This window comes from Herpailurus yagouaroundi, unplaced genomic scaffold (assembly GCF_014898765.1).
Source record: "Herpailurus yagouaroundi ecotype Mexico unplaced genomic scaffold, PumYag 198, whole genome shotgun sequence".
NCBI lineage: Eukaryota > Metazoa > Chordata > Mammalia > Carnivora > Felidae > Herpailurus > Herpailurus yagouaroundi.
In genome coordinates, this window is record NW_024412429.1 from 23,289,475 (window position 1) to 23,302,089 (window position 12,615).

The window sequence follows — 12,615 nt, forward strand, 5'->3', positions numbered from 1 at the left end:
CTTGTTTTGGACTGTAGCATGAGAATTTTTGATATGCCACTTTAGAAATCCTCCTAGAATATCAACCTTGACCATAGCTGCTTAAAACTCCATTTTGTGGATATACTAAAATTTATTTGACTCATTCCTGTTCTTGGACATTAAGTAGTATAAGATCTTCAAGTTTTCATTTATGAAAAATGTCATGATGAATATCTTTTGTAGAATTCTTTGAATGTCTGAAGGTTAAATTATTTTCTTATGGTTAAAGTCTATGAAGATTTTAGGACTGTTGATACATAATGCCAAATTATGTGTGTACCAGCAGCAGGTTAGGAAACGAAGCCAAATTAGCTTCCAGAAAGGATGTACTGGTTTGTAACAGCAGTACATGTATTTAGATATGATGTTTGAAGTCAGACTCCAAAGAAGCTTGGTAGGACCTTCCCATTTGTTGTTTGGATGCAGTGGCCACTCGGATGCTCAGTTTAGTGGGCCAAGATGTGGATGAAATTTGGTAACAAGAAAGGAAAATCAGCTTGTCTTGGTATTGAAATTTGATAGCCAGGTATATAAGGGACAAAGATCTTAGGTAAAATTGGGTTAGGGTATAGATTTGCCTTTCAAAACGGGAGTTTCTCAAGAGTAAGAAGATGGCAGAACTGAGAACTGAACCACCAGTAAGTTTGAATTCTGTTTAGTACCTCCTAAGGGCCATGAAAGAATCTTTGCTCCTCTCTTGCTGTATTGTTTGCATATTCAAAGAAAATGCAGGAAATTGAATGTTATAATTTTCAAAATCTAATAGGTATCATGGCAAAATGGAACCAGGTGGCAGGAAGAGACACGCTGGTGATATCAAAGTGAACATCTTTGAAGCAACATATTGTTTATATTTATAGAGAAAACAGAAATACAGGATTTTAAAAGAAAATACTGATAGTAGAAATTCTTTGCTTTAAGTGTCCTCCTCTAGATAACTGTTCTGACTGACAATATATTAGTAATTAGAGAATAGTATCCCTAGAATGTCGGGTGGGTGATTCCACAGTTGGGTAACTTTATATTTTTTTACTCTCTGCTTCTCTATTGTTGTTTTCAAACAGTATAATTAGCACTGAAGGGAACCATGCAAAATGTACATGTGTGTTGATACAGAGACAGTATGTATTTTAAAGATCTATTTTATTGCTTTTTTTTTTTCACTATAATCCAGTCACCTCAGATGACATTGGCCTGAAGTTTCACCGATTTGAAACACCAAAACTAGTTTTACAATGGTGCATTCATGTGTAAAATTCAAATGTATAGCTAATAACAAGGCCAAGTCTTGTCAAATCTCACACAGAAAAAAAAAAATCCCTGCAAATCAAACATTTACACCGAAGATATTGCTGACTCGGATGGCCTGTGTGGGTTATAGAATGGCGACAATATATTATTTTTGACTTGTGAATATTAAAAAGTGTTTAAATTCTACCTCTTCATCCATTGTTCCAAACTGAGTATAAAATCATCCACATTTCTATATTATATAAGTTCAAGTAACTAATCTGAGTATTCTTACTTATCTGGTTGTCATTATTTTACCTAGCCTACTTGCTGATTATCAGATGTCACACCTGGAAGGGTTAGGATGTACTCTGATGATGCCAGACAGAAAATCTCTTTGAAAAGTGAAGATCTTTCTAGATCACTTCATTAATGGCATCATCACCGCTAAAAAGGAGCTACTCATTCCATCAATGACATCATCAATAACAGAAGATCTTTTTGAGGCCAGCTGTGCCTGTGCCAATTGTGCCAGGGGCAAATCTCAGGGTAACAACTTATTCAGAATTTTCAGGCACTAAAGAATATATATCTCCCTCTCTAAAAGTCTATAATGCAAATTATATTTACTGTTAAACAGTATATATTAACAAAAGTAAAAGTAGTACAAATATTTATAGAAAATATAGACGTTGCTCTGCGGGTTGGTAAGGTTTTATAAACTAAAAAAATGGGAAAAATCTGTAAATGGGCTTGCTGAATCTCTAAGTAACCTTTAGCAGCCCAATTGTTACCCAAAATCTGGGGCAGCCAGAGGGATAATTATTTTAGAACTACAGGTACAAGAAATCCAGTTCTAATCCACTTCCATGCAACACTCTGCTTGAATGACTTAAGAACTAGGAAGGAAATATTCAAATATTCAAGTCCATCCAAGACAACTTGCTGTACAAGAATGATAATCCTATGTTTTGTTCACCACGATATTTGTAGGAAAGAGCTTGACATATAGGAGATGCTCAATAAATATTTGTAGGGATAATTTAATCTTTGACACAATGGGTATTATTAACTTCATTTTGCAGATGAGGTAACAAAGACTCAGAAAAGGTAATTCTCTTGCCCAAGATCACAGAGCTGGAGAAAGGGTTCAAGACCAGTCCTGTCTCCAAATCCTAGGCTCCATTTTCTGTATTAGAATTATATATATATTTTTTTAATTTTTTTAACGTTTTTTTTTTTTTTATTTTTGAGACAGAGAGAGACAGAGCATGAACGGGGGAGGGGCAGAGAGAGAGGGAGACACAGAATCGGAAGCAGGCTCCAGGCTCTGAGCCATCAGCCCAGAGCCCGACGCGGGGCTCGAACTCATGGACTGTGAGATCGTGACCTGAGCTGAAGTCGGCCGCTTAACCGACTGAGCCACCCAGGCGCCCCAATTAGAATTATATTTTTAAAAGATATAGTTATGTAATCTTTGACTCAATAAACCTGTGGGAGTGCATGATTGAAGATCACTTATGTTGTCATTCAACTGGCCAGAACTCTTTTTTAGTTGAGCCTCAAAATAAAGAGGTCTTCACTATAAGGGATATATTTTGCCAAATGTATTCTTTCCTGTGGTATATAAGCATTCTGAATAATAATAATAAAACCAGCTGGCATAAAGTCAGGAATTTTCAGTGGTGTGATGATAAAGATGGCTGGAGGCAGCTCTTTCGTCTTGGCCTAGAAGAGGTCAAGGTGCAACTTTCTTGGTTATCCCACTCTGGGTTGATCTGGTACCTGCTGCCTCCACCACGTCTCTGAAACTCCACCCCAATGGGATCAAAGTCACAGACCTTAAGTGCATGAGTTGGGAAGTCGATGCCACGTCTGCCCCAGCTGCCAAGACTGGACCCTGGGTCTGTCACCCAAAAAGGCAATGATGGGATGATGACATCCCAAGGCAACAGGTGACTGGAAGGGTCTAAGAATGACAGTGAAACTGACCATTCTGAATAGACAGACCCAGATTAAGTAGTACCTTCTGCCTCTCCCCCCCAGTGTCAAAGGCCCCCAGGGACCAGAGACAGAGAGAAGCAAAAGCCCATCAAGCACAGTGGAAGTATCACTTTTGATGAGATGGCCAACACTGCCTGACAGATGCAGTACCGATCTTTATAGTCAGAGAGCTCTCTAGAGCCAGTAAAGAGAACCTGGGGACTTCTCAGTGTGTGGGATGCAGTGTTGATGGCCATCATTTTCATGACATCATAGATGATACTAACAGTGGTACAGTGGAATGCCCAGCTACTTAAGAAGTACAAAGGAAAATATTTCAATAAAGGATCATTTGACAACTGAAAAAAAAAGAGTATACTCAGGAATGATCTGTTTCTATTTCTCAAAAACAAATACCTTTTAAAGTTTTCTCAGGTATAGACACACACTGGATAAACAAAGAAAGAGATAAAGTCTGGTTGCCAGCGGTGGCTCTTAAGAATTATATTAGACTGTTTTTCTATAGTGCATTGTCAACAGAACAATTGCCCGCAGCTGAGTTGCTGAGATTTGACTCCTTCCTTCCTCCCTCCCTTCCTTTCTTTCTTTCTTTCTTTCTTTCTTTCTTTCTTTCTTTTTCTTTTTTCTTTCTTTTTCTTTCTCTTTTTCTTTTTTCTTTCTTTCTTTCTTTCTTTCTTTCTTTCTTTCTTTCTTTCTTTCTTTCCTTTTTTAAAGCACTATGTAAGATGAAGAGTTGACAGCACAAGAAATAAACCTTTGATCTAATCTATAAACTCTATCCTGGAAAGCACTGCTCTATTATGTAAGTAGTTATCCTATCCCAAGCGCAAGTTTCCATTGCTGCTAATTTTGTTGAGACTGTGATCAGAAAATTGTGTCCAAAAAGGGAAGTCTAAATCTATCTTGGGTTTTTGCATCCCTTTTGTTTTTTTCAAATGGGGTTCAGATGGGTTCTCTTTATGGAACGGTGATTATCACCATGAACTTTACCCCAAGATAAAGGTCAGCCTGCAGAAAGGATCCCCCAGGTGTTGTCTGTCACCCATGACTTAATTATGACGTGAAGGCGATGGGCTAAGACAAAGGCTTTTGGAGGAGAGGCTCCAAGGAAGAAGTTAGTGTAATTAAGTGGAAACTAGCATTTGGACCCTGGGTCCTGATTGTGTCTTACCACACTATAAGACTTCAAGCAGGTTCTTGTACATTTGTGAAGCTCAGTGTATATATGTATATATTTTGGGGGGTAAAATGAGAAGGTTGCATTAAACTAGTGCACCACAAACTTCAGTCATGATGAGCTAGAATTTTAAGCTTTGCTATATCACATACGAGGGCTCACCGAGGCATTAGGCATAGTAGACACAGTATCCAAGGCCCATGAAAGTGTTTTAATTTTTTTTACAATCAGAAGAAAAAATGAACTTTTAGAGTTGAAGATTATATTCATTTTTATGCTAATACAGTCACAAAATATTATATATATAATATATAAATACATATATACACATACATACACTATATAAAACATACAATATATATTTATATGTGTAAGTGTATATATATCTGAATAAGTATATATACATACATATATGTATATATAAATAAATGTTGGAAAGGACCCAGAAATGCAAAGTGCGTAGGGCATAAAACAGTAAAAAATCATAATGCAGCCCTGTTACATGCAACCTGATCTTTTAAAAAAATATATTTTCTTTGGGAATGCAAGCTGGTGCAGCCACTCTGGAAAACAGTATGGAGGTTCCTCAAGAGACTAAAAATAGAAGTACCCTACAACCCAGCAATTGCACTACTAGGCATTTATCCACGGGATACAGGTTGTGCTGTTTCAAAGGGACACATGCACCCCCATGTTTATAGCAGCACTAATCAACAATAGACAAAGTATGGAAAGAGCCCAAACGTCCATCAACAGATGAATGGATAAAGAAGATGTGGTACACACACACACACACACACACACACACACACACACAATGGAATATTACTCAGCAATCAAAAAGAATGAAAGCTTGCCATTTGCAACTATGTGAATGGAACTGGAGGGTATTATGCTGAGTGATATTAGTCAGTCAGAGAAAGACAAAAATCATATGACTTCACTCGTATGAGGACTTTAAGAGACAAAACAGATGAACATAAGGGCAGGGAAGCAAAACTAATATAAAAACAGGAAGGGGACAAAACATAAGAGACTCTTAAATATGGAGAATAGAGGGTTACTGGAGGAGTTGTGGGAGGGGCAATGGGCTAAATGGGTAAGGGGCATTAAGGAATCTACTCCTGAAATCATTATTGCACTATATGCTAACTAACTTGGAGGTAAATTAAAAAATAAATTAAATTAAAAAAATTAAAAATAATAAATTAGGAAAAAAATGGGTGATGGGCATTAAGGAGGGCACTTGTGGGATGAGTACTGGGTGTTACATGTAAGTGATGAATCACTAAATTCTACTCCTGAAACCATTATTACACTATATGCTAACTAAATTGGGTTTCAACAAAATTAAAAAATAAAAATAAATTAAAAAAATTTTTAAATAAAAAAATTATTTTCTTATCGAATTCACATTAAAAGCTACATGTATTTAAAGGGAAACTTAAGAGACTTATAAACTCTGATGAATAGAATATCACTTTTCATACATAGAAGATAATTACAAAAACAAGTACAATGGAAATTAATTGATATTATTACATGTTGGCTAGATAGGTTGGTCTGGTTGATGGCTCTTATTCTGAGGCCTGTTCTGTATGTGCTCAGTAGGGAAGTCATTCGGCATTGGATGGGCATTAAAGACACACTAGCGTGAAACAGAGACTTCTCTAGAGGAAATCAGAGGGATTGAAAGGTAATTGAGAAGAAATTACCTTTTCACTATGTGAGTCAATATTGCTTAACACTAGGTCCCTGCGCCATGTCAATTATCTATCATCAGAGCTATACTCTCGATGCACCGGAACAGATGACCTATGCGTCATAGCAGTACCCTTTTGGAGCTAACTTATTTGCTTTCTGAACAGATGTTCTTTTGCCAGAAGAATGGAGAGAAGATGAGTAGGAAGTGGAGGTACTGATGGAGGAATCTAAGGTTTTAACAGGATTAAGGAAATGGGCTTACAATGCACAAGAAGTATCCGGACGTGCCACCAGGATAGACATTTTGAGTGTCTGTGATGGCAATCAGTAGCCTACAAACTCCAGGGAAGTCTTAGAATAAACTTTATTGTGGGATAAATAGAAGGATGTAAACGATGCTGTGTGATGGCATGAATTCAGGCAAGCAGAATGAATGAATTAGGGAACGGCTCAGGATTATTTTAGAGCTCTGGAATCTAGAATTGCCATCTGAGTGTACAATACAAAATATAATACAAAAAACAATAGACAAGATCTGAAGAGTATGTTCAACTGCCATTTCTCTGGTCTTTCCCCTTCTCTCCAATATGCATGCATATATATATATATATATATAATTTTTTAATTAAAAATTTTTAATGTTTATTTATTTTTGAGAGAGAGACAGAGACAGAGAACGAGCCGGGGAGGGGCAGAGAGAGAGGGAGACACAGAATCCGAAGCAAGCTCCAGGCTCTGAGCTGTCAGCGCAGAGCCCGATGCAGGGCTCAAACTCATGAACCATGAGCTCATGACCTGAGCCAAAGTCAGATGCTTAACCGACTGAGCCACCCAAGCGCCCATCTCCAAAATATTATTTATTTATTTATTTATTTAAAAAAAAATTTTTTTTTCAACGTTTTATTTATTTTTGGGACAGAGAGAGACAGAGCATGAACGGGGGAGGGGCAGAGAGAGAGGGAGACACAGAATCGGAAACAGGCTCCAGGCTCTGAGCCATCAGCCCAGAGCCCGACGCGGGGCTCGAACTCACGGACCGCGAGATCGTGACCTGGCTGAAGTCGGATGCTTAACCGACTGCGCCACCCAGGCGCCCCTCCAAAATATTTTTTAATAGGACAGTACTGCTCCCATACCATGTGAACATCAGACAAAAACTGTTTCCTCCTTGGGGGCAAAATCAGCCTTTGAATGTGAGGTACCAGACCAGTCCCTGCTCAGCTGGTAATAAGAGAGCTGGCAATCCCCTGTCTGCCCGTGTGCATCTGCAGGACACAAGCAGACCTCTGGGAGTGTTCTCAAAGTAATGTGTACATCACATCACCTGGTGAGCTTGTTAGAAATGAGATTGCTGGGCCTTGCTTCCAGGGTGTCTGGTTTATTGGATGCAGAGTAGAGCTCACGGTGGTTCTCACCTTCATGTTTGTCAGCATATCTAGAGTTTCTTACATCCCTGTGACCACTTTTGACCACAAATAAAAAGTTGAAGGATGGTTGTATGTGTGTGCACGGGTGTCATCATGCACCTGCATTATCGGGGCGATCCAGGCTAGAGAAATGACCAGACTTTCCTAGCAGGACAGGGCAAGGGAGAGTCCCTTTGGTGTCCTAACAATTTATAGGTATACCATAAATAAAAATCTTCAACTAGAAAACTGATCTAGCATACAGGAAGTTGTACACTCCATATTGTAACTTGATTATTTTGTAGATGTATTACTTATCTATTTATTGAGAGAGAGAGAGAGAGAGAGAGAGAGAGAGAGAATCCCAAGAAGCCTCCTCACTGTTACTGCACACAGCCCCGCATGGGGCTCGATCTCACGAACTGTGATATCATGACCTAGGTTGAAATCAAGAGTTGGACGCTTAACCGACTGAGCCACCCAAGGCGCCTCTGTAACTTCAATATTTTGTTTGCTTGCTTTCCACCCCCCCACTTATATAGAATAAAAGGTGCTATTAAAAGAGAGAAATCTTATTCTGCCATAAAGCAAAAAGGGATTTCCAAGTTTGAAGTGAAGCCCACTGTATTCGCAAAATGTGATCTAAAACACAAGAAAAGGTGACATTAGGGAAGTGTGGCAAAAATCACAAAATGCTGACTGATCCGAACTTTGCAAAGCTTCTGGGCTCTCCAAATAAGTCAAATGTTTGATGAATTCAGGGAGAAGCAGAGCTGGGTGGGGACTTGCACAGAACTGGGTGGGTCTTCCCTTGGGGCGACTGTAAATCCAGAATCAGCGGGGGCTGGGGGGGGGGGTGGGAGGGTGAGGGTGGGGGTGGGGAGGAGGGGAGGATCTGCAATGACATCCCAGGCACCATGGAAACAAAGCCGATACAGGCTCTAAAACACCTAAATTTTTAACTCGGAAAACCTGCCGAGTTTTATCCTGCCGCCAGAAACGGTCTTTGCTGATTTTACTAATGGGTCAGCTCAAAATGAGCCATCCTCCCTCACTTGCTTCACAGTAGAGATATTTCAGTGTTTGGAATGATAGGGAACTGCCCGTCTTGACCACTTCTCCACATGTCAGACCGAGCCTCCCGCTCTCGAGGGCCCGGGCGCCGCATTTAGTGTGGCAATGCTTGTACAATAATGGCACAGAATTTCTCTAGAAACCACCAGAGTGTTTTTGATGGCCCCTCTCTGCTGTGGTATCGGGTACCTGTTCCGGCTGGTCTACACAGGCATCTCAGAATCAGGTTAGAAATGGGACCCAGGGTCAGAAACTCAGACTCAGATGGAACCAGTATTTATCGAGTGCCAGTATGTTCCAGGCACTTCCAAAACTCTTCATGAGGTCAGTACTGAATGTGGGACTCACCCAGTCCTAACATTAGCCCTAACAACCATTAGGATATGGTTTTAATAATTAGACCAAATAAACAAAAGAGTGCCACGCGTTAAACCAAGACATGCAGATCTTTGCAATTAAGAGCAAACGGTGCATCACAGAAATAATTACAGTGGGACAGTGGCACTGTTTTACTGAGCTATTATCTCTGCATTTATAAAGCATTTTAATTTTTTATTTATTGTAATTATTTTCTTTTAGAAAGAGAGAGAGTGTGTGCAAGTGGGGAAGAGGGGCAGAAGGAGAGAGAGAGAAAATCTTAAGCAGGCTGTATACTCCGCGTGGAACCCGACCGACACAGGGCTCGATCCCACGACCCTGGAACCATGACTTGAGTCAAAATCAGGAGTCAGATGCTCAACCGACTAAGCCACCCAGGCACCCCTTAAAAAGCATTTTTCACATGACTTGAGGCCAGTTAATATCTCCTGCTGAATCTTCCTAAGGAAGGCATCCACAGGGGCTAAGGGTCTGTGGCACAGCTAGGGAGTTGTACTGTGGACCCAGCAGCCAGTGGGCCACCAAAAAGAATTCTTTTTGTAAATGTGACCCCAGAGATGATCCGTGCTGTAAAAGCAACTTTAAAGGGCCCTATATTCACTTCTTCCATGAACGTTGTACAATTAGTGTTTGTGGTTCTCAGAGAACAACACCTCTCGTGACTGTCCTCCGGCAGTCAAATGATCATAATATGATGAGACACATGCAAGCGTGCAGACCTGTGATGGTACAATGGCCGGGTGATCCGATCTGCTCAGGCAGGACACGGGGAAACCTCTATGCATCAGGAGACACTTGAACTGGGTCGTTAAGTGTGTCTAGGGCTTCAAGGAGGAAGTTCATTCACAAAGCTAAGAAGTGTGTGAAGGCACAGCACACATCACTGACATGTCTGTCACCACTGCAGGACATGAAGGAGAAGGAAGAAGTCAGTTTGGACAGGTTAGGTGGGCGTAAACCAAATCATGGAGTGCTTTATATGGACTCTGTCCTGTAGGAAGCAGAGATACCTCCAGAGGCTCCAACTCCTTCCATGGAGTTTAATATAGAAGTAGGAGAAACATACTGGGGTATTAACAGGAGACAGAGCAAGCCGGCGGCAGGGGAGAGGGTGGATTGGAGAGAGGCACAGCCATAAAACCAACTTGCTCCCTCTACCAACTTGCTCCCCTGCCCTTCTTTCCTTCTACCTGACTTGCCTTTTCTTGTGGAATGGACTTTATTCTCTCCCTGACTTCCTTCTAGGGTTTCCTCAGCCTCTACCTCTTTGCAGCCCCCTCGCCTATGGGCCCCCCTTCCACTCTTGTTTTCTCTTCCACTTTAGCGCTAAAGTACTGTGATGCTGAAGACAACAGAGGGACAAGAACAAAAACAAAGCTAGTCTTTAATTTTGGCAAATACGTATTTGACAAGTAAACACATAAATGTGATTGCTGTGTTTTATGTTGCTTCCCCCATTATTAATTTATGTGCATACATACTGAATACACAGCCACAAGAATAGCTTACCATTCACTGAGCTCCTAACATATGCTCAGTTTTATGCTGGACACTGTCCACCAGTATCATATTTTAGTTCCCACAGCAACTCTAAAGCAATAGCTATTAAGAGAAGGATTAACTTGTCAGAGGTCATGTACCTCTAGTAAATGGTGCAGCCAGCCTTAGACCTCAGACCTACCTGACTCTAAAACCCGTGCTTTTATGGAGACAGACACACTGTTTCCCATGCTTGATGTCTGTTCGTTCACTCAGCAAATACTAACGACACTCTATGTGTCCCTCATGATTCCAGGTTCTTCAAATATATCTCAGGACAGAGCAGAGATTTTCAATCCCCAAATCGTTCTTGGGAATGCATTTCAATTAGGCTCATACAAATTTAAAGTCTCTCACCTCAGAAAAGACCAAATTCATTAGGGTTGTATGAGGATTATATGAGATCCTATAGTAAGAGGGGCTTGCATGGTACATGCAAGAAATAATTGAAGTTATACTGTGAGCTCTCCCACTTAAGATCTCCCATGTTGCCACATAATACTGTCTAAAATCTACTGTGTGCCAGGAATCCTACTAAGTACTTCACATGGACTAAAACTCATTTATATCTCACAATGATCCTTTGAGGCGTGCATTGTTGCCAATCATTTTACAAAAACTGAGTCACAGACAAGTAAAGAAAGTTGCTCAAGGTTGCCAACCATAAGGTGGCTTGGACAGTTTGGCTTCGGAGCCACCCTTTGAACCATGGGGCCATGTTGCCTCTGGAGTATCTGGGAAGACCCGAAGATAGGGAAATTGCTAGTGGAAGAACAGGTATCGGAGAAGGGTTGGTTTTATTGCTGTGCCTGAGAGAAGGAACCTGCCTCCTCTCAACCCCCATTCACCTTGGTAAGATTCCAGGGGCTGCGGGATGAATGGCTCTACGTTCAGGTTTACAAAGAAGACCATGAGGCCAGACTTTCTGTTCATGCTTGGGGGTAAATCCCATGGGTACTGAGGGCCTCAGCTTGGTAAAGGGGCAGAGGTGAGAATAGCCCCAATCCACTGACATGGAACAGCACTCTCTTTCTGGGATGCTATTCATGCTACCTTTTTTGTCTTTTCCTCGCTCTACTCTCCTTAAAAATGTTTTGAAGTTTTTTGTTTTTTTTTTAATTTTTTTAATGTTTATTTATTTCTGAGAAAGAGAGACCGAGTGTGAGCTGGGGAAGGGCAGAGAGAGAGAGGGAGACACAGAATCCAAAGCGGGCTCCAGGCTCTGAGCTGTCAGCACAGAGCCCAACATTGCACTCGAGCCCACAAACTATGAGATCATGACCTGAGCCAAAGTCAGACAGTTAGCCAACTGAGCCACCCAGGTGTCCCAAAAATGTTTTGAAGTTTTGAAAAGCATTCTAGGAGGTGGGATGAAAAATGGCAGAAGGGAGAGCCATGGGGGATATGGTACAGGTAGGAGGTGAGGGGAAAGAAAACGTAATCAGGGGTTTCCACAGCTGATACAACCTAAAACCCTCTCAAGGATTGTGATGCGTTGACAAGTTTAGGGAACAAATATAGAACACAAAACCTACTGTTAGGAGCACTCTGAAATTAACAAAGAAACTTCAAAAAGAAGAAACTAGGATTTTAATGTTATTGGTGTGCTTCTTAAAAATTATTTTGAGCTCAACAAATCCACTTATCCATATATGTCAGCATCCTCCAATGTTAGGGTATTCCTCTAAAAACACAATTCTGACCATTTGGTTTCCTTCTCTAAAGCCTTCTCATGATCTTCAGAACAAAGTCCAAATTTCTTAGCATTGCCTTCAAAGGCTCATACCATTGTATTAACCTATGTTTCTAGATTAACCTCAGACCATTCTATACGGGCAGCTGTCACTGTTCCCCCAAAAGGCCTTATGTGTTTATGCCTTTGTTCGTGCTCTTTTCTCTGACTGCAACCCCCGGATGTTTGGGACCTTCTCTGTAGTATATACATAAGACAGGGTCATTTTCTGCTTACTAAAGAATCGTTCCTCTGCACCTCCACAGTTAGGGGAGGCCACTGTGCCTAGTTCTGCTCATGGTCTATTATTAAAAGAAGTTACGTGGGAGCTTCTAGGCTAATGTATTTTC

At 40.7% G+C, this 12,615-nt stretch overlaps 1 protein-coding gene across 8 annotated transcripts in view; it reads right to left on the bottom strand.

The window, feature by feature from the left end:
- The window catches only part of AIG1 (androgen induced 1), a 321,002-nt gene that overhangs the window by 121,123 nt on the left and 187,264 nt on the right, over nt 1-12,615 (bottom strand). The gene's annotated exons all lie outside the window — the stretch shown is intronic.